The sequence below is a fragment of the Lepisosteus oculatus genome, chromosome 7 (assembly GCF_040954835.1).
Source record: "Lepisosteus oculatus isolate fLepOcu1 chromosome 7, fLepOcu1.hap2, whole genome shotgun sequence".
Taxonomy (NCBI): domain Eukaryota; kingdom Metazoa; phylum Chordata; class Actinopteri; order Semionotiformes; family Lepisosteidae; genus Lepisosteus; species Lepisosteus oculatus.
This window is the reverse complement of record NC_090702.1, coordinates 30,134,054-30,159,741: the sequence shown is the minus strand read 5'-3', so window position 1 is coordinate 30,159,741 and position 25,688 is coordinate 30,134,054. Positions and strand designations below refer to the sequence as shown.

The 25,688-nt window shown below is 35.4% G+C and overlaps 1 protein-coding gene across 3 annotated transcripts in view; it reads right to left on the bottom strand.

Annotated features, from left to right (window-relative positions):
• The window catches only part of prickle1b (prickle homolog 1b), a 47,796-nt gene extending 23,170 nt beyond the window's left edge, over positions 1–24,626 (bottom strand). For 2 of the 3 annotated variants that reach the window (XM_015339001.2, XM_015338998.2), the window contains exon 1: positions 24,323–24,626. The gene's annotated coding sequence lies outside the window, so the exon portion shown is untranslated. Of the gene's footprint in view, positions 1–5,519; positions 5,585–24,322 lie in introns of all 3 variants that reach the window. The other variant, XM_015338999.2, reaches the window with a different exon arrangement.
• Positions 24,627–25,688: the final 1,062 nt, after the last annotated feature.

Genomic DNA, 25,688 nt, shown 5'->3' with positions numbered 1-25,688 from the left:
TTCTTATATTAAAGATTATACAAACTCTCAATAGAATACTTTAGTTGTCATCTTAAAGGAGTGATTCTTAGAAAAAAATGTTTATTGGGTGTATAGTATATATAGTTTATTGTGGATGAGCAAGTCATTGAGAGCAAGCTGGGGTGTGTGAAAAGAAAAATTCCTAATACAAGAAATTGTAAATGGCCGATAAAGTGATCTTATCTTATATACTAATATATGAATTACAATATTTTTAGTACATTACATTCTAATAGAATAATGTCAAGCTACCTTTAAACTGACAATAGAGCCTGGAAACTGCTGGCATTACAACTGAAGTAAAGCTTCTCTGTTGTAAATAACTGCATGGATATTCTCTAGTGCAACTGACCACTATATATTGTATGTTCTAAAGACTACCCCTGTACACTGAGATAACCTAAGCAGTTCAAAGCCACTACTTCAGCTATTTCATGTAGGAAATAGAAAAGCAGCTACATCTGTTAACAGATTGAATACGTCATTGCACATTTTTCATCAAAGTATGTCTTAAGATATTATCAGAAAATATTTATAATAGAAACACATTTTTCCTTTTATGTTGTTTATTTAGCAATACATAGGGACAACAGGTAAAATTAATTAATATTAAAAATATCCCGTGTGCAATAACTACTCATTGCATTTATATTTTTCATCCAAACAAGGCCCAAAGTATTTATTATATGGAGAGGACCCACCTCATCGACCACTGAAGTGCGGCACCCACCTGGGCGACACAAACAGTGGCAGCCTTTATATGCCAAGAGCCCCAGTAAAAAGCAGACCAGGAATAGGAATTTTCTGGGGTTGACACCCCTATTCACTTAAATAGCGTCATGGACTCTTTAATGACGAAATAGTCAGGATCACAGTTCCAAATTTCGTCCAATTCTGTGTCAATCTATTCACAAATTACACTGATCCATTTTAAAAATTCATAACATTATGTCATCTTCATATGAATATAAAGTATTAATATCTGCTTAGTAAAGTACATATTTTTTCATTGTACATGTTGAATTTCTCACTGTAAGTAGCCAAAAGTATAGATCTTCAGCAATAATAGCACTTAACCACTAATCTTTGACTTAAATTGACTTTTGGCACCATATATTTTTCAAGACAATAATGTTCCAAAATGTAGGCTTCTCCTTTCCTGATAAATATATTCAGCACAAACACATGTACAATAGTTCAGGACACTGCAATTGAAAGATTGATTAAGTTCACACATTTGGCTTTTAAAATTATTAACATAACCAACACTGCACTTTTTTCTTGTGAGAAAAGGCATTGAAAAAGTATGTGTATTCCATGTACACTGGATTCAATGTTTCTTCACTGATGCTAATGCTTGTCACGTCGTCTAAAATCTAAATTCAAGAATGAGGTAATGCAGACATGTATAATGTTGTCAAACAGCATTATTCTAAACTATATTGATAGGCAAGATGTTTTTTAGTTGTTCTTTTACAAAGCTGAAACAGTGTGGACAAATACAGATTTATAGCTGCCAGGCTTCAATGCTTTAACTGTTTACACAAATGCATGACAAAAACAGCTGTTTTAGTCCTTTGCATATGAGAAGATCAATTGCTTAGCATGCATTATTCTCACATACATAATAGACTCAAAAAGCTGTGAAAACAGTTCACTTCCTGTTGAACAACAAGATATCTCATAGTCAGGGCTAATTTCCAACTCAATGGACAAAGTTTTCTTTTGGCTGGAAAACTGTTTACTTACATTTACATGAGAAACGTTATCCATTTTAAGACGGCCTTTTCTACTTTTTTAAAACAGCCGTCAACATTCTCAGTCTTTTTCCAAATATTAAATAGTGCACTCTGCATCAAAGATCTACTAGAAACATCTGCTGGAATATGGTATTCAAACGTTGCCTTACAATCATTAATGACCAGACAGTCAGGACTTTGGCCTTATGTCTCCTGATGTTAGGACAGCACCTCCTATCATCACAGTGTCTCTGGACACCATGCTGGGAAACTTTAAAAGCTCTTCCTCTCTAACAGACTTTAAAGGGAATACCATTTTGCATTAAAATGCTACTGAATAAATAAAAAAAAGCTTTCTTAGAAGTAACTGATAAACAGACTTATGCCGGATAAGTAGACAATTTTCAAAGCTTTTAGCTATATGTACTGCAGCTCAAGCAACAAAACCAAAAGCCATGACCTTCCTCACTGCCAGATGCATCGTAAATCTCTTCCTAAAAGTTTACAGCCTATTTTTCTGTCACTAGGTGAACAATTTAAGCAGCACTTCACACCTGGTGCTCACCTCTTCCATGTTATAAAACCCCCAGTATGCTGAACCCTCCCAATGAACTCAACATGTCCTGACAATCTGGGAACCCACACCCCATCATAAAACCAAATTCTTTAGCAGAAAGCACCTACTCCCTTTCCAGGACTCCCAACAGCTTTGACCCACTTAAGACCAATGGAATTTACAAGTGGGTATATGAATCACACATGATAGTTAACATTAGTATCTCCATTTGGAATGAGAAGCCCCACAAATAACAGTGCAGCTGGGGTAAATCAGTGGAATGCTCTCTTCCGTGTCGGAAGTTTAGTAGGGTTTTAGAACTGTCCTCCTTAAGGTGTATTAAACATCTTAGTATTACAACTCTTGTCAGAATGTAAAACTCTTGTGTGTCTTTAAATACTTACAAAAAGGTTTTTATCAAGTAAATGGGAAGAAAAGAATGACGTGAAGTCACAATCATCCCCCCTTTTCTTTCCAAAGAAAACCATCAATTGAAATGATAACCTCTGAACTCAGCTATCTAATGCTTTAAATTGATTATTTGTAGTTTGTTCCTTTGGGAAAACAAACAAGGATACTTTGGTAGGGTACAAACACGAGGAAGCCATTTAACCCTTCATATTGTCTTAGGTGCATTTTTTGATTTACTTGATTTGATTTACTTACGGGGCTCAAATATATTACAATGAAAACTGATATATTAATATGTTTCCATTATAATAATACATAACTTATGAAGTGGTCTAAAATATTTATGTCTCTGCATAGCACATTGTCTTTTTTAACCAAGGAAGCCCCTGATCCATTTTCTTATTTCCTACTTGGAGCAAAACTAAAATAAAGCGGCAAATAAACCTCTCCTTCCCTATCCTTCAGTGTTTTTAGGCAAGCACTTGAAAATAAACTGAAAATATTTACATCCATACTTGCATAAAATACCTTACTTTTTTACCATCCCAAGGTATATATTGATATTGAAGAAAAGCTACTTATGTTACAGACTTAACAAAAGCCTATGGCAATTGACCCACTAAAACTGAAAAAGAAACTTTAACAATTATAAATCCCTTATCAGATGAAGTATGATCAAATGAAGAATGGAATTATGGTCCATCTTTAAAAGTATCAGTATCATTCACCATAGAAAAACCTGTCCAGATTACAGTGGTCTGATTTAATCTTACAACTGCTTCACACCAGTCGATTAGTCTTTTAGACATTCCTGCTCACAGAAAATTAAAAAAACAACTCAAATCACCATGTTAAACCCATCTGGAATTGCACAGCACTTGAACACCTTTACTACAAATATTATTACAGTGATTGGCCTAATGGCAGGTGTTGTACATGCCAGGGGGGTTACATTGTATAGATTCCTTTACCTGTTAGAGGTAGTAGATAAAGCTGGAATATCCTGGTCTGTGCTTGCAAGCTATTTGCAGGTAGCCGATTTCCAGATATAATTCCATCGCATCAACAAACCATTTTAAGGATAATGGCATAATATTTATAAATGGAATAAAGAAGATATTACGAATGAAACACACTACATTGTCATTATTAACCTAGCTCCATATAGACATTTAGCAGAGTTTAAAAAAAATCAAAATCAGGAACTCTGACAGCAGAATCATCTACAATATGATCAGTTTGATTTAGGCAATTTCCTAGCCCATCCCAGTCATTGACCACTGGGTAATGTAACTTCCAGTACAATTTCAAAACCAAACTTTCCAATGTAGCTGGAAATAAAAAAATCTATAAAAAGTGCGGAAAGTATAGTTAATATCTACATTATTCACACTTTTCCCAACTTTTTTGTATGTGAAATGGCTTGTATGAAGATAAATGATAAATTGTCATTCATAAAAACTACTCCCTGTAAAGCTGGTTAAATTTAACAGTGGATAAAACACACACATTTTTGTTTGTAATGGATACAAAGAATATAGGTACATTTGATAAAGATCCTCATAAAAGATTAGTTCTCAAAATGTAGGTGGTAGGCATTCAAGGTAATGTATGTATGTGAATTAAGAACTGACCAATCTACAGGATACAAGGGTACTGATAAGAGATGAGGGCTCAAAATGGGATAATATAATTAGTGGAGTACCACAGGGATACTTATGGGGATCACTGCTCTTCCCAATTCTACTGTATATTGATTATCTTGTTTCAAGCATAGATAGTAAAATAGGTTTGTAAATGATACCAAAACAGGAGAATTTACACTTTATTACATACAAAGGAAATACAAAAATACTAAGAGACTTTAAAAACTCAGAACTCATGGCAGATGACATTTAAATGTCTTTAAAAACATTTAACCCTGAGTTTTGTATAACAACCTACAAATATAAAATGGAAACAATGACCTTGAAAAGATGAATTATGAGAAATATTAAAGTGTTTATGTAGACATCATTTTCATATTGTAGATAATGACAAACAAAGTTAAGATCCATAGAAGTGTAGAATTTAAATCATGTTAAAAACCACTGATAAGACCTCAAGAACTGAGATTTACTGACAATATTATGTGCAATTTAAGTCACAACAATACATATTGGTTTGCTGGGATTAGTCCAAAAAAGAGCAACCAAACATTCCAGGGCTTAAAGAAATGGCCTGCACTAACAGCATAAAACAATTTAGCCTTTTAAGCCTTTAAACAAAGGAGATTATGAGGGGATATAATTCAAGTATTTTAAATTCTGAAAGGCACTAACAAAGTCAGTTCTATGGATTTCTTCAGATTTGAAAGTGATACATAAATTAAAGGAAGCAAGTGGAAACTATGGGGTGGTGTAACTAAAACTGATAACAGGAGGCACTTTTTACACCAATATGTGTCTTTCAAGAATTAGCTGAATAAGCTACTACATGAACATTACATCATGTTATTAAAAAACATTTAATGTTATTAAAGTAACCTTTTTCCCCCCAAGTGAAAATCCTGCCCATCATTTTCATTGCACTGGTAAGTCTTATTCTGTTATATTTTTAATTTAGATTTTAACTATTTTTTCTCTCTATTTTTTGAAAGACTGAAACTGATTAGAGGTAAATCTAACACCCCCTTGAATACATTCATCAGAGAAGGCTGCTAAGTGCCGGTCTCAAAAGTGCCTTCTTCTCAAAAATAGTTTCATTCTTTAGGAATATGAAGCGCAATGGGGATGAGGTAGATGGACTCTTACCACAGGGTTAATTAACACATCAACTCCTCAAGAGTGCTCTAGCTCACTGTCTCCCACTTGTGGACCTAAGCAAAAACACAGATCAATTAACTTCGTAGTTTAATACACAAAAATACACGAGCACCATTCTAAAGAAAACCTAAATTCCGCATTTAATAAGAAGTATTTTTTTAAATAAAGCCTCACATAAAATACATATGCATCTTCTGAAAATACCCATGAAAGCATCACAGAAGAATACAAGTCTGTCTTATGACTAATGTCTGTCTTAAGACAGTGAATAAAATTACTAGACAGTGTCTAGTAAATCATTTATAATATAATTTCTACAAGGCATCTAAAACCATTTGAAAGTCTGATTTTCTAGAGAACGCAATTGTTGCTTTGAACAGTATGCCACAGAACTGTGTGGTTCTAATGATTTCGTGACAGCCACTTTGATTTGAGCATTTTTTTTTAAATGATATATGTCATAGTGATAATACATTCAGGATTAGTGTATTACCCTAAGATTAATTTTCTAATCTTAGAAACCACCTACAATGATCAGAGATCTTTGAAAACTGAGGTAAAATGACACTGCCAAGATTCCAACACCCCGACAGGCACAGAACTTTCAGTTTTCACACATGATTTCAAACACTCTTCTTCAGCTGTGAAACAGGGTAATCAAGTATTATGCTCATTATCTCTTGTGCTCTTGGTGTGATCCAATTTAAGAAACATACTTAAATTAGTTAAGCAAGTAGATCAGGGCTATTCTCCATCATTTTGTTTTAAATTTAGCATTATACCTCAGCAAGGTGAGGAAACAATTTCTTCTACTTACACACCAACAATTAAACTGGCACATGCCAGACTTGTTGAACGTGGGTGTAAGCATGCAGCAAAGATATGTGGATTGAAACTGTAAAACTGCAATTCCCACACATGGAAGTATTTCCAACCACAGGGCTTCAAAAGAATCACCACATTCAACAGTACTCCGCTACAGTTAAACTCTATTCAAAACCCCACTAATCATTAACATTCCATGAGAAAATCTTTCTACAGTCTTTTTTAACTGCCTAATTAAACACATGCCCCAGTGCAATGTTACAGAGGAAAAGATACTCATGATGGAAAATGAGGATGCCTATTTAAGAAAACTTAAATTGGCACCAATTTAGTTATTATGCAGTAAAATGTTAACTGTATAATGCCATCCTAACACCCACGGTTCCAGCTATACTAATTCATATGTGCATTAGTGTGAACTGCAAAATTATCATTGCCCTGAACTGAGCGGAACTAGATGAGGCTACCAATGTTTGATTGATCTCATTTCAAACAAAAAATTTCCAATACTACAAATGTTCCTTAATTGCGGCAGTAGCCAGAGTGACCTCTTCTTTCTTTTCATCCTTTAGGTTCCAACTGTGAGTCCCATTGTGCACTCATAAAAGCCTGGTTTTATTACAGTTTATGCGACTTATACTGCTTTAACCTCCCTCGTTAATTTGATATTGTAACCGATACATTCCAGTTTATTAGACCACAGAGGTCAGGGCTCCTCCCCCCCCCCAATGAAATGTGAACTTTCTGTGCAGAAAAAAAAATCTTATTTCATCATGTGCATAGTATGTCCTTATCATTTTATAGAAATCCCCCACAAACAAGTGACCCTTGAACTTGTCATGTTACATTAGTCTTGGTGTTCATGACCCAGACCCCTTGCCCTAAAACAACGGATGCGATTTACATTACTGGCCACAGAAGTGGGAACATCCAGCAGAGGTGGTTGCCTGCTGTGGTGCATATGAATGGATTTAATCAAGTCAGGCTACATCTGTAGTCAAAGAAAAGGGAATAAGGCCAAGCATAATGCTCCCCCTGTTGGAGTGCCTTAAATGCTGTAGTCTAGACAAAAACCCAGCATCACCAATTAGCACTATCGGAATGAAGTGGAAAGTGAGAAACAGCTTTCATGCATATGTAAGTACTAGGAACAAAATTTTGTTTAAAATAATAGATTTCACAGATAGCATGCTCCCTACCAGTGCTTTATCCTTAGGTACAAAAATACAAAGAAAGTTAATAAATTGAAAATAAGAACAACTATGTATGAGAGGGGACCATTCACACCATCAAGTCATTTGGTTCTTCTGGTCATTATGATCATTATGTAAGTGAGCACTCTGCGTCATGGGACTAGTGTGGCTCAGACATCCATCTTATTTATGTAAAAACAGGAAGCTTGATTCCTTTTTCAAAGCTTCTTATCAGAAGTTTTTCCAGCTCCTACAGAACCACGCACATTACTGGTCACGTGTTTAGATAGGACTAATAACTAATCGATCCAAAGACCATATCCAGATATTTCTTGAAGGAATCCAAGGTAGCTGAAGCTAAGCAGGTGTGAGCCTGGTCAGTACCTGGATGGGAGACCTCCTGGGAAAAACTGAGGTTGCTGCTGGAAAAGGTGTTAGTGGGGCCAGCAGGGGATGCTCACCCTTCAGCCTATGCGGGTCCCAATGCCTCAGTATAGTGATGGGGATGCTATACTGTAAAAAGGCGGCATCCTTTGGATGAGATGTAAAAACAAGGTCCTGTGGTCATTAAAAATCCCAGGGTGTTTCTTGAAAAGCGTAGGAGTATTACCCCACTGTCCTGGCCAAATTTACCATTGGCCCTTACTAATCATGGCCTCCTAAGAATCCCCATCTCTGAATTGACTGCATCACTCTGTTCTCCTCCCCACTGTTAGCTGATGTGTGGTGTCACTAAGTGAGACAGAAGGTAGGGTGCGAACACTCATTGAGGGCATACTGTACTCAGCAAACACAGGAACCCTTAAGGCCTCCTGGTGCTTTCAGTTTGCAGTGCTGTCAGTTAGGAATGGGCCTCTTCTCCATCCCTTCTCTTATCCCTTATAGGGCTGCATTGCCTGAGATGTGTTAAAAGATGAGTGGCTCAGTTTGGGTGGGTCAAAGGAGTCTGCCAGGTCCTCCTCATTCTCAGCTGTTTGAAGTTGTGGTGTTTGCCAAGATTTTAAATTCCAACTTAAAGCTGCAGATATAACAAAATAACTGTCAATTGTACAATTAGAAAGAATAACTAGTTTAGCAGTAACATTAAAATGATTCTTGGTAAGGTTCATAACCTATGCTGTATGGTCAATAGCTCTGTATGTATACTGCCAGATTTTAGGAATTGTTCAGATATGCTTATTGCTACAGGAGTAATAACTACAGTTTGGTTAAAATATGTTTTTGTATTGGTTTGGCAACCAGAGGAGAACCAATTTTTAACCTTCTTTTAGCCAGAGAAAAACTCAATACAAACCCCCCTTTAAGTATGGGTGGATCTGTGATTCTGTAAAGCACTGATAAATATGTTTGCTTTAATTATCCTAATAGCATTTATAAGACATTTGAAGATCATATTTGTCCAAAACAATTGCATAATGAAAAAAGTGTACATATTAATTATTTGCAACTTTCCACAAGCATATAAGGAACACATGACTGTGACTTTCTCATGTCATTGTCTTTATGGACAATATTATCTGTTAAAAACTTGCAATCTTATCTGGAAATCACAATACCTTCAGACTTTTTTCAACAATGCCACAATTCAGTCTTTGTCAGTGTAACAATTGCATGCACACACACACAAAAATGGAGAGCTACTAGAGCACATAAAATGTACTCATTTCTAGTTAATAGAAGCATCTAGGAGAACTCACCACAGTACATTAATCTACATTTCTGAGACAACCCTGAAGTACAGCTTTCAATGTGCTCCAGGCAAACTTTGCATATAATGCCAGACAAGCCTTCTTCCACAGATCCGTCATCATTATCTGAATTGCTGCTAAGCTCCCACACTTCAGCATGTAATGGTGATACATTCACTACAGATAATTTACTCATTTCCTAGAACTTGGTGCAGTATACCAAAAATGCCAAGGGGTTTGCAGACACTCAGGAGGGTCAGGAGGGACAAGCAGTCCTTAGTGAAAAAAGTTACCTATGGTCTGGTGGACAGATAATTGTAGGAAGATGTAACCTGTTCAACTTTCCTTAGAATATACTGTATGAAATGTAGATTAAACGTAAAAGCCTGTTGTTTATAACGAAAAGCTAAAATTAAACCTACATCCCTTTGTATATAGTGGATGGCCATATTCGTTACATAAATTATTCTTTGTTTATGACACTAGTATCTATATTCTTACAATGTACACCAAAAATATATATAAACTTTAAAAGAATGTAAAATATCATCGATTATGTGAGCATTAGACTTTCATTTTCCTCAACAAACAATATACATGGATTGTATGGCACTTCATATACACAAAAAAACCCAATGACAATAAGAAATCCTTTTGCAGCAATTTTAACTTTAAGGCCCCTAACAGTTCTTCAAATGTCCACAGTGTAGCGGAACACACAACACCGAGGACTTAAATTAACAACAGCATTCGTTTCTTTAAGAATGCACTTTCTCTGAGGTTGAAATTGGTATAACTAGCTTATCTTAACTGTCCCCAGCTACTCGTATATTTCAGAATTAAAGCAAAACGTAAAACCTTTGCGATTGAAGATCTTAGACCACCCTCTCCAAAAACATAAGAGGGTGCAAAGCAGAGCAGCTCCTGCAGGGATGTGGATGAATGGAAAAGTCTTGACTAAAACATCTGGTTAATTACAACCATTTACTTTCATTCCAAATTAATAGAAAACATCTGCTTAATGAGACTGATGCTTGTAATTATTTACGAAAAATGTGGTACAGTCAGCACAAAAGAAAAAGAGCACGAAAGGAAGCACACGAGACAAAAATAAAAATATAAAGAATTCATAACCTTTCTACTATCCATTAATCTGAAAACCACACTTTTTATCAGTTGTTTATTATTCCATTACTGATTTATATACATTATGTAAGTGAGCACTCTGTGTCATGGGACTGGTGTGGCTCAGACATCCATCTTATTTTTAATGTTAAACCGGAAGCTTGTTTCCTTTTTCAAAGCTTCTTATCAGAAGTTCTTCCAGCTCCTGCAGAACCATGCACATTACTGGTCATGTACTTAGATTAAGCCCGTATTTGTTATTTAAAAAAAAAGATTAAAATCACTGAATAAAACATTACCGATAGAGGTCATACAATCTCCATACCCTTATAATGAAAGTTCATAAGCATTATATTTCGTAACATAAAGGCCTTGCTATCAAAAGACTTGCAAAGCATGACCAACGTCATTTTAAGAAAATAATAAATAAGGGTGGACGGCATCTTCTTAAAGAGGAATGATATAAGCTCATTATTATTTTTATTATAAAATAGTGATAGGGTGGCATAGTGGTTAAGATTGCTTCCTTGTAGCACTGGGGCTCTGGGTTCATTTTCTGGGCTGCTATCTTCATGAAGTTTCTATGTTCGCCCTATGTTCACATGGGTTTCCTAACACAGGTTAATTGGCTTCTGGGAAATTTAGTCCTGGCGTGCATGTTTGTGTCTGTGTGTGCCCTATGATGGGCTGGCATCCCTGTTGTGCATGTTGCTTGTTGGGATAGGCTCAGGCTCCTTCCCAACTCTGCATTGGCTAAAGTGGTTAGAAAATGGATAGATTTAATAAATAAGTGTATCATTATTGTTCATAATTAGGTATACATTTTTCAGATATTTATCTTGCTGAATTAGAAGAATAATATTTACAATGTTAAAACCCCAACAAAGAATATTTAATAGTAAAATAATTGGGGTTTGAACATATTCCTTTCTTATTTCTGTTCAACAGTAAATAGTAATAAAGAGGCAAACTGTCACTGGCATAACATTAAAAAAACCTCAGAAGTAAAACTAGTTTCAGGCAAACTTCCTTCTCATCTCTCCTGCAATTACAACACAACAATTCTCAGACCAGTTTCACAAATACAAAATAGACAATTCTAAAAGATTAAGAAATTAAATCATAATATTATTTCTTAAATGAAAAACAGTGAAGGGAACAATGGGAATTATGAAAAACAGGATAGAGGAAAATTTTGATTCATATATATGATGTAATGCATAAAACAAATAAACACTGTTTAAATCACAGCTACCTAAATGTCATTTTACATTTCTAAGATGTACACAGTATAGACTAGTACAAGTAGGTAGCTGTATCAGCATGCATAGTCTGCAAAGATCAAGTAAAGGTTTATTCCATGCTGAAAAGAGCCTTCTTTGGGTGTCAACATCTGAAGAAGACTCCATAGCCAAAGTGTTGTGCTTTTCTTTTCAGCACAGTATAAACCATGAAATTATAATTTAAATATCCAGGGTTGTAGTTTTAAAAATACATACACATACTATATATATACACTGTAGCTAGAGCAATTACCTCATGCGGTTGACCAAACTTTGTTTTTCAACACTGCTTACTTTTTATTTCACCAGCACACCATGTGTAAAAACAAACCAGTTTACAATACCAAAATCTAACAAGGCTGACTAAGTAATCTTCTTAATGATACTTGGCTTTGTGTAATTTATTACAGCCACGTTAAAGTTATGTGTGTATTCATCTGGCAGTTTGCAACACTATTGTTTTCCTTGCCCCTGCCACCAACAGGAAGACTGTGAACATTCCAAACAGATTCTGCTCTTTGAACTGCTTTATCTCAGAGCTCTGCGGGGCTCCACCAACATCTCTCTCTAGGAGCTGGCATGTGGGTCATTGGCAAACAGACCTTCTTTGTCAGTTCCCAGAGCCATTGTAGGTCAGGTATTATAAAGAAAGGTTTGTCCGCAGCTGGCCACTGTCAATATTGACCCACCTGTAAGCAAGCCCCTTACCTACATTTCTCTCCACAGAGCATGTATAAATATCACTTTCTGAAATCTTACATTGGCTATCCTAATCGAAAAGTAAAACAAACATTCTGCTCGCCATTAAAACTCCCCTTAAATCTAGGCTGCCAAATGTCTTTTCTTCTAAACAATAAACTCAGCTTGAATCATAGCCAAACACCATTTTCACACCAGCCAATTAATAGTACTAATTACTTAGACAATACACTACTGAATTATTATAAAAATTATAAAAATGCACCTATTTACAATTGTACAGAGTTGTTAATATGCTACCATCAACAGAATTAATGACAGAAAATCATATTGAACTAAATTGAAAAGTAAACAAGAAATAAAACATCAGATTTATATTCTATGTAGACATAAGATGAGACCATTTTGCCCATCTGGTTGCTAGAAACTAATTGATCTGAGGATCTTCTCTAGTCATGTTTTGAAAGAAGCCATGATATCAATTTCAATAACATGGCTAGGTAGCTTGCTCCAAACTCCATAATCCTTTGGGTAAAGAAATGCCACCTGTTCTGAGTTTTAAATTCACTTCCATGTAGCTACCATTTGTGTGATCTGATTTTTGTGCTTAAAATATTTGCATCAGGACCTGTGATCATCTCCATTCAAGACTAAACAGATTTTGTCCTCTTAACTATCACTGAAGGACATCTCATTAAACCTGAGAATATATCTTGATGCTCTTCTCTGGACTGAGGAATGAATCTAGAGAAGCAATATTATTATGAAGAAACAGTAATGTATTTATAACATTAGAAAATACAATCTAATTTATTTTATAATAATCTCAAAGTGCTTTATATAAAAAAGATTACACCACATTAGATAAATTATAAAATAAATCACAAAAAAATACATTCTTAAATATATTTAGGCTTTTTTTAAAATCACCAAATGTAACCAAGACCCTCCTTTTGGGATGCTGTTCAAGAGCTTAACAGCGCTGTAACAAAAGGTCCTGTCATTCTAAGAGTGCAGATGAATAGTGGAAACACGTTGTAAACCAGAATCAGCTGAGCTAAATTTGTGTGGAGGGGAGCACACTTGACAGGAAACCAATGTAAGGACTCCAAGATGGGAATTATGTGATCACATTTCTACAGCCAACTCATGTTTTTAATTGCCGTATTCTGATCTTATTATAATTAAAATACAGCTTTAAAAACTCCTGCAAGTAGGGAGTTACAAAAATCAGTCCTTGAAAAACAAAGGCACAAATCAGGTTTAGACACTTACAGCATACGGCAGTTGGTATGATACCTGGCAATATTTCTCATTTAGAAAAATTAGATCTTTACTGTATTCTACATAAGGTTCAAAAGATCCGAGATCAAATTTCCCACAGTGACTCCAATGCAGTGCTGTCAACCACAAAGTTACTGCATCATTTTATGTAAGTGAAGGAGTAACTCAAAAATACAACCTCACAATTAAGATGTAAATAATTTGTTTTATCCAAGCGTGTATACTTCATGCAAACAGTGTCTGGATAGATGTGAACACAGGTTTGAGTATCATCTGCTCTGCATAGATATGGCCATTCAAGCCATGTATGTTTAGTGTTGAATAAAGTTCAATGTAAATACCGAATAGCCACAAGTCCAGTATTGTACACTTTGAAACCCCAGATGTTACTAAACCCAAATTCAAAATGTCAACACTCAGCAAGGCAAAATTTAAACCACTTAAGGGCAGTAACCGAAATGCCAAATTAACTTCCCAGCCAAGTAGAAGTAGAATGTCATGAATTTTAGTATTAACAGTATGCTGCTAATATTTAAGAGTATTAAGACATGTTGTGCACCAAGCTGCCATGAGGAGATCACTAGCAAGTTTAACCTGCATGCACTCACTTTTTCAAAGCTGCAGACAATGCCAATATTGCAACGTGGTGGCTAAAACAGTACACAATATTCTAAATGAAGTCATAATATTGCAAAGTACAATTTAAATACAACATTACTTGTTTTGAATTACTTATAACTATATGTCCTGACAGTGGAGGACAGAGTGTGTGAAGAGATAAAACACTTGCAAAAAATAATGGAACAGCAAAGCAGATGTCTCAAGTTAACTCAAAGACACCTTCATTACAATACAGAAGAATGTGCAAAATATTTCAAAATTTGTAAAGCATGCATTAAAATAATACTGAATTTAAAAGATGTATTTTGTTATATATGTATACTAGGAAGCTAACATGCATGACTGCTATTGAGAATTAATAAGAATGAAAATATCTATATTAAACAGAAAAGTCATTCAGTCATTACATAAAGACATTAAGAATGGAAAAGAAACAAAAGGTAGACTGAAACATTTAGTTTTTAAGATTAACTACCGCATTATTGAAAGGTAAACTTTCCTTACAAATCCAGATGTTAAAATGCCTCAGGGAAATTCCAGAAGGACTTTCTCTAGTGGAAAATGCAGTGACTGCTCAAAAACAGGCCATTGCTTGTTTGATTATACAGTTGGCTTATCTCGGATAATGAAGCTTACGCTGAGTAGTCAATACCAGAAAAAATCTGTTTAGTTCTGTCTCATGTATGGGCTCAATGACAAATATACATACAGTGCATGTATATTATTTAACTTCATTAATGTTCTAAAACAAAATTAAACCTTTCTACAGTTTAGGGTAAAAACTAACAACTGCTTCCAGTGAGATTTACATATCTAATTTGACAGCTACACCTTCTAACTGATTGCTTCAACATATTGGTTGTTATAGTAATTGGAGAAAAGATTTATACACTATGTAACAAGGTAAATCTAAAACTATCTAGATTCTTAATAATAATAGCATTCACTGATTATCAGACAACACTATGGACACAAGTATTTAAAAAACACATTAGGTAGGTTTATTTGATAAAACCTGACAACCTAATACATTAAAAATACAGAAATATTTAGTAAAATGAGTAATGAAAGAAGAATTGAACTTTTTAACCTTCTTTCCAAGAAAATGATTAGTCTTGAACAGCAGACTTATTTGGATGCTTTGAAACGTAAAACAAATCAGTCAGTGAGATAAAATACTCCATTCACTAGACAAATGAGCAGAGGTTGTACTTGAGATAACTTCCTCACTAAGCTTTTCATTTAAAAAAAAACTCAAGCTTCCAGGTAAAAAGGACAGAAAGAATGATCATGATGTATTATCATCCCTCAGCTGTCGCTGCCATCCAGAGCATCTTTAAGTGTTGTAAGTACTCCTTCTAGTGACATGACTCAGAGGATGTGAATGATATGGTACTGCAGACTGGTAATAGCTGACAGGGGTTTTCTCCCATTGTTACACAGGATAGTCTGCTGTTTAGCTGAAACTTGTATCTGAAAACCAAGACTACCTGATCCCTCACAGATGACACGATGTTACAGTGGGTGGAACTGTTGCCTCCCAGCTCTTAGCGAGTTTGATTCTGGTGCGAGTGCCTTCTGAGTGGTGTGGGAACCCTATGTGGCCACGTTTGTTCTCTGGGTGCTCTGGTTTCTTCCCACAGTTCAAAGACATGCTGTCAAAGTGGGCTCTCTAAATTGCTCCCAGTAAGTATTTGCCTTGTGATGGACCAGGGTAATATGTTTTGTACCCATTGTCTGTCAGATTAGACTCCAACTCACCTCAAACCCCTATTAGACTAAACAGCAGCTGAAAATGAATGGATAACCCCTCACAGATTAAAATGGTAACTGGTTCGTATAATTTAATTTTGTGGAGGGAATAAACAACTTTAATAGATGGGATCAATTGAGGTCTTGAAATGTTCACTACAGTGCACTCTGTTGGAGCAAACTCATAATTAGATTGCAGCAGAAAAAGGTGGCTTTGATACATCCAGAATTCAACTAGTATCTTTTATTAGCACTAGTGGTTTAATGATGTCCACATGCATGTCATTTGAGGACAGTTTAGTCTTTTATCTGAAAACACTGATTTTCCTCAGTGGTCCATGTGGAAGCTGACCTTTCTAACCTTACATAAGTGACTGCAGCTCCCTTGCAATTATGTACCTGGAATGCTAGGGAAACAGGGAGCCGAGATCTAATAACTAGCATTTATCGTGCTAAGTCAGTTCAAAGAACACAAACGTATGAAAATGTGTACAATGTAAATAAGACTTGTATCTAATTCTGGAGGTGACAGTCTATCTCCTTTATGGTGGCACCAGTTTTTCATAGCTGTAGATTCCAACTTGAAAATCCAAGAGTCCATAAAATAACATTTGTCCATTTTTTAAAACAACATAAAAAGTAGCCAGGACAATGCATGTTAGAGATAAAAAGACATGTCATGAAGACAATTTTTAGGCTGTGAAATATTCAACCAGTGTAACAAGTATGAACCCCCATCCTCCATATTTCAGTATAGGTTTAATAAATCTAATGTTTTAATCACAACTAATTTGAATTACTGGGTTTAGTTTAATTCATAGATGAAAAATGAAGTTATTTTTTGCTAATCCACTAAAGTTGACAAGAAACATAACCTGAAGTGGGATATTTAAAAGTCAGTGCTGTTCTTTTGTCAGTTGTGTGTTTCTCAGGCTTGGTAGCAAGCCCATGAATGTTAAAGCTGAGCATTAGATTTAAAAGTAATTTTACTTCCTCATAATGAAGGTTCAACAGGGACTGTGTGGTGATCAGAAAAATTATTTCATTTTTAACAGGAACTGTACAGGGACCAAGACCCTTCAAAGGTAAAAGAGTAGACAATTAAAAGACTAAAACATTTGTTATTTCCCCATAGATCTTTAATCATGAGATCAGTGATCGTGTATGCTGCATTTGACACTGGTGTGACTGGCTTACAAATTGGCAATTTGATCCTTACACCAATGTCTTCACTGAACATTATCCTAATTTAGCAGGAAAGGCAATGAGAATTCTTCAACACCACTCTTAGACATTCCTAATATAACCACAATTAAGAGATCTTACTTCAGCTCAATTCAATTCTTTGTTTCTCTATGGAAATACTTTTCTTATACTAACTTTGCCAGCTTGCATTACTATACTGCTACAAGGTCAACTCACATTTTTTGTCAAATCATTATTAAAAAGGAAAAATCCAGAAGTAAATACATCACTAGTTTGGATATTTATGGATTGACAAAATTGTTATATATATATACACACACACAAACTAACTCAACTTTAAATATTACAGAACATGTTTCTATTTTGTTTTAATCTGCCAAAGGGAAATACAAAAATACAATTTACCAAGTCGAATTCCCATTTTTACCAGACTGCTTAGCTCTTTTCTGGTCAACTAGTTTGTCTGATTAAAGGTCATACACCCATCTTATTTTCAGATAAAGGTTTCTTTCTGATATATCTTCATCTACTTTTTATATGTAAACCTTATACTGTACAGGGTAACTGCATGATTATAATTATCTTAAAACAAAAAATAAATAAATAAAAATCACAGGGTGCTTTTTACAGGGAAATGAGGCCAAGGAGACGTCTTACACCCTCTGGCTTTGCATGGGGTAATGTAAGAAAATGCCGTACTTCAAGTATGGAAAACCTATTAACTATAGTGCATGGTATGCTGCTCTGTTTTTAAACAAAGTTGACCTTTTCCATTTCATCAATTATACTTGTCTCTACCCCCTCTGACAATGAAGACAAGTCCACTGGAATGAAGCTGCCTGGGGAGGTAGGAAAAGGATAAAAAAAAAGTGTTTTACATACTTCAGGCCAGGGGTCCGGAAAGCTATAAATGATTATCCCAGAGCTGGGCAATTAAGCTGGGGCTCTACCATCTACCTCAAGCTAATGTTTTTATGTTGTTGTTTTCCCTTAAAACTATATCCTTAAAAGATGAAAGAAAAAAAAACATATAGTCTGTATCCATCTGCTCGTTATCTAGATTCCAAAGCTCCAGTCTGTTATCAAGGATACAAAAAAGGTTTATTAGTGGCAACTCTGTCCTCTGCTCCAACAGACTACAAACAGACAAACATCTAAGTTATGTCCTGTTTAAAAGTATTGTCATGGAAATGCTATTTAGCTGGAGCCAGACGCAGCGAGTATGCAGGAGAATCTAGACTAGCTCTGATAATGCAAACAAAATCAATGTGTCATCTTAATATAGTGTATTGTGCGAGGCTTCTGTTGTCAGGGTGGTCTGATAATTTTATCCACAATTAAGCAGCAGTTTGATGAGGACTGGCTGAGTGCTGTTCTAAAGCTCGTTTGCAATGTCTGTTTTTTTATTATCTTAATAAGCAGAGTGTTCTTAGTTACCAGCTATGCCTGCTGGTGCTAAACCATTAACTAACTTTAATCAGGTTCAAGTAATGACTTGCATGTGTGTCTAAACAATGGCAAATCTGAAGAATATTGGGAGGCAGAACTTTCAACAATAAATTTTTTAAATAATTTTACTTTCCAAAAACAAAAATAAATAGTATTAGTTTCTTGACAATGCAGGAAGTTACAAATTAAGTATTGTAAGAAATTATATTTTTTCATTTTGTACTTTGGATGATGCTCTTTACTGTTAAAAATCATACCATAATAGGTACCAGTATGTTAAAAGAGCCAATATAGCAATCTACATTTAGTCTGTGACCATATACTTACAGACCACCATCATTTAAACAACCCACATATGATTTGGTTGCCCACTAACCTACCACAAACAATTTATGCACAGTGAATAGTACACTTAGTGGCCTGTCTATGGGAATGTTCTGTGACCACTGCTTCTTGTCTTGAAAATAAATGACAGTGTTATTCCTATAGCTCCATAATGTGGAGGTCTGGTCTCATTTGGCAGCATCTAAGGACTTTTCTGGATAAAAGCCTGCCAAAGTGTTTAGGTTTAGAGTGAATTACAAGGAAACCTATATGATTAATTTAATCAAACAAACACTACTTTCTGTATGTTTTCTAGTACAAAGCAGTAAATCAGCAGTGTTATGATTTATGTATGCTGTGAACCTCAGCTCAAAATAACCCTGTGTTTAGTGACTGAACTATTTTAAAAGAATCAATAAATTACTTGGTACATAATGTATTAGATATTAACTTTTCATGTTTTTTGCACTTTCAACTGTTTCACAAAACACATTCATCTATGATAGTGGGGTAGCTGATGGATTATCATCTAACCTGGTACTCTGGTCTCCAGGTGAACTTATTCAGTAAAAGGTGATACACTGTTTAAACATTAACAATGGATATTGGGCTGTGCAGTTTCAACCTGAAATATGCTCTGTAGGAGTCTTGAAATCAAAGATGGGCCAAAAATCCCATTCTGAGATTTTTCCATTATAAATCCCCAAGAACAAATGCAAAATTAAGAACCCCTTTCAAGAACAATCACAGACTAGATCTACACAGGTCTCAAGCTAGCAATATTCAAGATTAATGGTACAACTGGCACATCCTGCCTCCAGTGTGCTAGATAGAAGTGTTGAGCTACATTATTTCCACATTGCTTACATGACCACACCTGCTTATTATTTCAGAACAGTATTTTACATGTCATCTGAAATGTTCTGTAGTACCAGTTTAAGTATTTAATACAAACATACATGACATCTGAGTCTTCAGCACAGATCACTTGTTTTTCCACTTGTGGGTACTTGTACACTTCAGTTAGACAGGACAACAAAACAACTGGGAAAACTTTTAAAGTTAGAAAAGGTAGATCAAAATCCAGATCTGGAAGCTTAGTCAAATGTTTATTTTAACCAGTGAAGCCAAGGAACCTGAAAAAGCATAAAAGTGTTTCCAACAGGGTCTGCAATAACATTTAAATGTCACATTTTTGGTGGTAAGGAAAAAATAAAAACAGACTGCTAGAGAGGAATTTAATTCGCTCATGAGTTGATTAAATAAATGATTGACTAGAAAAAGAAGGGAAACAGAAACTTAATAGAATGTACTCCTACAACCTAAAATATTCTTAATCTTGTCAAAATCTATTTAGCAGGAACTGTTCATTCCTTTCAGAGCCTCTGAAAAAAAAGAAATTGTGAAAAAAGTTATATCATCATAATCCTGACACAAATATGCTCGCTGTAACACTTTTTGACTGAATCTTATGCAAAGCATACCTGTGTACAGCACTTGTTATTCCCCTGGGCTTTCCCTGCTGTAAAACACAAAACACAAGGTTTTCTTTTCACATATTTAAGTTTGTAATTTATGTTGAAATATGGGCTCAGGCCTACCTTCTAAGAAATATCAAGTAAGGAAGTTCTTCAGAACTATCTAAATCTGCATGTCTACTCAACATGTACCACAGCTACAACTGAAAAAATCTCTTACTATATATTTCTTTCAGTATGAGGCTCAGAACAATTCTACAATTGGAATTGTTAAAATATATTTTTTAAACTACTGTGAGGGATATTGCATTTGGTGTTCAGCCACCTTCTCACTGAAAAAGTTCTGTATAGATAGAAATATGCCAAGCAATATTTTTTACCAGAGTTCAACACCACAACCCCTTGCAAGCAGGATCAGTATCTCTTAATAAACCAAAAGCATGTAGGAATTCAAAAGAACAAAAAACAGGGGATAAGCCAGACTCAATTTAAGGACACAATAGTCCCGATACAACAAGAAAAAATACAACATGGAAAAACATGGCTTAGAAAAATCCGAAAAAGAGAAGATACAAAAAAAACAGAACTAGAATTCTGTATGGCAAAAATCATGATCACAAATGGCATTTGGCATTAACAACCAAAAGCTGAAGGACACAGAAAAAAAGAAAAAAAAATCTAATTTCACTAAATAGTAGTAAAGGAAAAAGGAAGCACCGTGCCTATACTACAGCACTCTTCACATATAACTTTAGTTATAACAGATAAATTAATCTACTTATTACAAGTCCAGACCCTCTTTTATTTTAACCATCTATTGAATGAAGGGCAATGTGGTATACATAAGGATCTGGGTAATAGTATCTTGATGATTGTGTCTCATCATCATATATCTCAGTCTATGGATCTGTTCTTGAATTGTAATCAGCTGATTTTAGTAGCTTTGAAAAGTGTGTAAGTTTTTATTACACACTTAAAGGTAACTAAGTAAAATAATTTACTTTACAAATTTAAAGTTCTGCATCTAACCTTTTAGTTAAGCAAAAACTATAACAAAGGGAAAATATAGAGTAAGTCTCTTTGCCAAACAGTTCAAGCCCTATAATGAAACTGTAAAGATAAAAAAGTAATAAAGTTGCCACTGTAAAGATAATTGGATTGTTAAATGGATGTGATTTATACAATCAGCTAAACAATTTAGATGATACTACTTAACTATACTCAACTAGTATAGTTAGCTAAACTTGCTATACTTAACTCTATTAATCTTAATACTCCACATTAATATAAATTAATCAACACATAATCTATTACAAAGTATACTGTATGTAATGCACTCAAAAAGAAACAAATTTCTCATTGTTCACAGAAAGTTACCTCCAATATACTATAACAAGTAAAAATACCAAAAATACCAGCAGACATGCAGAAAAATGCAATCTTAATAGTTTATGTATTAACCCTGCAGCATATTTTACATGGCATTTAAATTTATACACTGAGCCCAAACTGGCTCCCTGCCATTTGCTTCATTATGTATGTAAACAGCTCACCTACTGGAATTAATTCTTGTGGTCAGCCATTTATTATCCACAATGTAAATTGGGGTCCTTACTTCAGTCTTACACATTGCATGAATGACAGTTCTTTCAGAATCAACTTTACAGAAGCAATGTAAGCCTCTGTAAAGCACCATGAGAGCCCGACTGTATCCTGTTCACTGTACCACTGTACCACTTAAAAAACAAAACAAGGACAAGAAAAAATAAAATTTTCTCATTAGCTCCCTTTGCATCACTGCTGTTGTGAAAACAGAAAATCCCTATATTTGCAGAACTTGAACAAGAATTATCAACAAAAAACATTCAGCAGATTGATTTACTTTCCAGTGTATTCAGGAACACGCACCATGTACAGTATCTACAGAACAGCTAAATCTGTAAACTCCCAATTTACAGCTCTAACCACTAGGTGACACTGCCACCTTTACTACCACTGCTGTAGAAATTCTACTTAGAAACGTGGCTTTCATTTCCCTTTAATAAAAAAAATGATTTAGACAAGGCAACCTAACTCATAATATATTTTTATAAACACACAAACGTTCACTGTTCAGCCTTAAAGTGAGGTTTGCAAGTCTTTTTGAAAATTTTTCTCACACCTCTGTTTTGTTCAAACTGAGGATAAGGGAATTAAACTACATAGTGCTATAGGAAGAAACATCTTTTTTAAATAATCCATGAATAAAAGCATTTTGGCAAGGTTTCACTTATGGTGCTACAGAGTACCTATTGGGAAGCTAAAGGAACAACAGTGTGAGGAACTACATTTTACAGATCATTCAGAACTCCTTAACTTAATTTCATTGGATAAACATCACAACTGGAGCCTGGAAAGTCACCCCAAGTGGTTCCCACCTTCTGGGACGATAGTGCTTTAAGACTGGGCTCAGCAGATTGCAGTGTTTTTCTTTCCTCTGCCCCCTAGCTGGGGCCACAGTGATAGATTCCAATCTACAGCCACAGCCCCAGCCACTCTGTTCTGGGACTAGACTGCAGGCATGTCGAATCAAAACCCCAAACGATCAATGGCCGCTGTTTAAGTTTACAGTCCCCTGCTGGGAGTAAATATTGTTTTGAAAGAAAAAGCTTGTCAAATACTACATCACTTCATACCACCCCCCCCCTTCACCACCATCACACCCGTTAGTGTCTCTTCAAACCCAGCAGAATCTTTTCCTTTCTCGCCTGCGCCTGTCCTTAACGTATCCATCAGGACGTGTAACACATAATGAGAAAATGGGTATAAAAGAGACATTGATGAAAGGAGGTAAACACTACTGTCCTCTCCCACGGGACTAGTAAGAGTACTCTCGAGAAGAAAGATAATAGGTGCTCGGAGACGCGGACCCTTAGCTGAGAAAAGCTGACAGGCAACGGCTTATAGGGAAACGCACCAGTTGTCACCTAAGTGACAGGCAACAGCTGAGTTCATACATCTGGAGGACTTGTGGAGTCAAACACACCCGAGGTTACACAGCACCGCATACTTTAGCGACTTCACTAATTAAAAGCAAAGCACCACGTCTTTAGGTCTGCGGGACAGATTAATTTGTGTATACAATAAGAAAAAAAATCCCTTCATTACCTGTATATTTGGAAAGCTGTAAAGTAGCGGATTTTTATTTCCAAACTTTTGTGCCATTACGTGTGTTTCTGCGTGAGTCATGTTTTTATTGTTGCTATAAAATATCTTCTAGGCTTGTTACCGTGCTAGTTCATATCCGCCGTTATTAAATACATCTTTTATCACTGACAAAATCACTGCTGTGGGTTGTTTCGGTAAACAAGCACATTTTAAGCCAATATTTCAAGTTATAACACCTTTTCACAACATTAAACACACAAAAAGAGACTGGAAACAACATAATAAAGTAATTAAAAAATATGAGAACGAACACACTCTCCCACTCACAGAGAAACCAGTTACTTTGACACTCTATAAGATCTTCTTAAAACTATCCGGGAACTACGTAACTTTTTAAATCTTTATATAGAAAGAAGTCCATCTTGAAACAAAAATCAAATATTCAGCGATATATACCCACCGGTATGTAGGTTAATACGTATGGTTAACACAAATAGTTACTTTAATAGCTTGTAGTCAAAAGGCTACACAAATTGGACTCTTGGTAACAGCATTGCAATACCTCCTGGAGCTCTTTAAACTAACTGCGAGTGTGAAAGACATTAATGACAGCAGACAAACTGAGCGACGTCCTAAGATGACAAATATAACCGTGAGCTTTCGCTTAGTGTTTTCATCTATTTCTTTAGATAAATAATGTAAACAACTCAAACTCACCTCAGAAGTGTTTGAGCGAGGAATATAAAGTATCCCGAGCCAGCTATTCCTTTATTTGTAGAAGAGAATCACATTTGGTCTCATTAGCTTCAGTTCTGCTGTCCCCAAAGCGAGCTCAGAGCCGCTGCGTCCTGCTTGAGACAGCCCAGTCAAAGTCAGTACAATGTAAATGAAAGCATTTTAGGCAAAGACTGAAGAATGAGGGTCTTGTTAAACTTCAGCTGCACAAGCTGTAGCATTTGAGTAAATAGCTTTCTGTACTGACTCGCTCGTTAATGGGCTGAAGGCTTCATGCACACTGAAATGACATTAACATTACTCCCAGCCTATTGGCTTAAACAAGCAACCCCCACCAATCCTCGGGAGACTGACATTCTTGGTAGTCGGGAAAACGTGGAAGCTTTTTCCCCCAGCGTTTCTTCTGCAAAGAGCAGTTAGGAGTCCAAGAAACAACAAAGTGTTCAAAAGACAGTTGGAGACAGGGTGAATCGTTTAAATTTGTCTTCCCCTTTATCCTGCATAAAAGGACGTGTTCCATATAATCAGATTACATATGTGATTTACTGAACGAGAATAGCGTCGTCTGCCGTCCGAGATTCATTGATGAAGAGAGATGAAAAAGTTTATTTCACACTCATTTCAAAAACGTTGAAACTGAAAAGCCATGCTTTGTAGTTTAACAAATAAAATTCATATGCATTTTAGCGTTGCGCTAATGAAATATTTTCAGATGTATTGAGCCTCTACGGTTACAAAGATATATACATTTTCAGAGAAATACAATGAGACCTTCTGTATAAAATATAGACGGTATATATACAGTTTATTTGGATTCCTCAGTTAATGTTGAAGAACATGCATTTATCTTTACATTTTGTAGTTTCTTGTTTAGCGTCAATAATTCTGGCTGAAAACAGAATTGGAATAGCAAGAGTTCCTTAGTAAAAAAAAAATGCCTGATATCTTCATGCCTAGTTCATGCAGAAATTGTTAAACTGTCATTGTAATCAAGACAAGGTCAACCTTCGTGGGTATGGGGCAAAATCCACTATCTTCCTTATGAAACACAAAAATAGAAAACTACACCTGAATCCCATTAAATCATTCACCCATAAAGCTTTATTCACTTTTCCTGGTCCAAGGCAAGGCATTCCTTCAAAACATCTGACCATAAAATCTGTTATTCCTAAATAAAACTACTGATTTAAACTAACTTTAATAACTATAAACATTACTTTCATGTTAGAAACTGTTCTATAACTGTTCTGTAACTCTTTTAACTTATTACTGAAAAAGTATTAAGAGATGAACTGTTGATTTTGTGTAACAAGGTTGTGAGAGCTGGAATGCAATCTTACAGCCACAA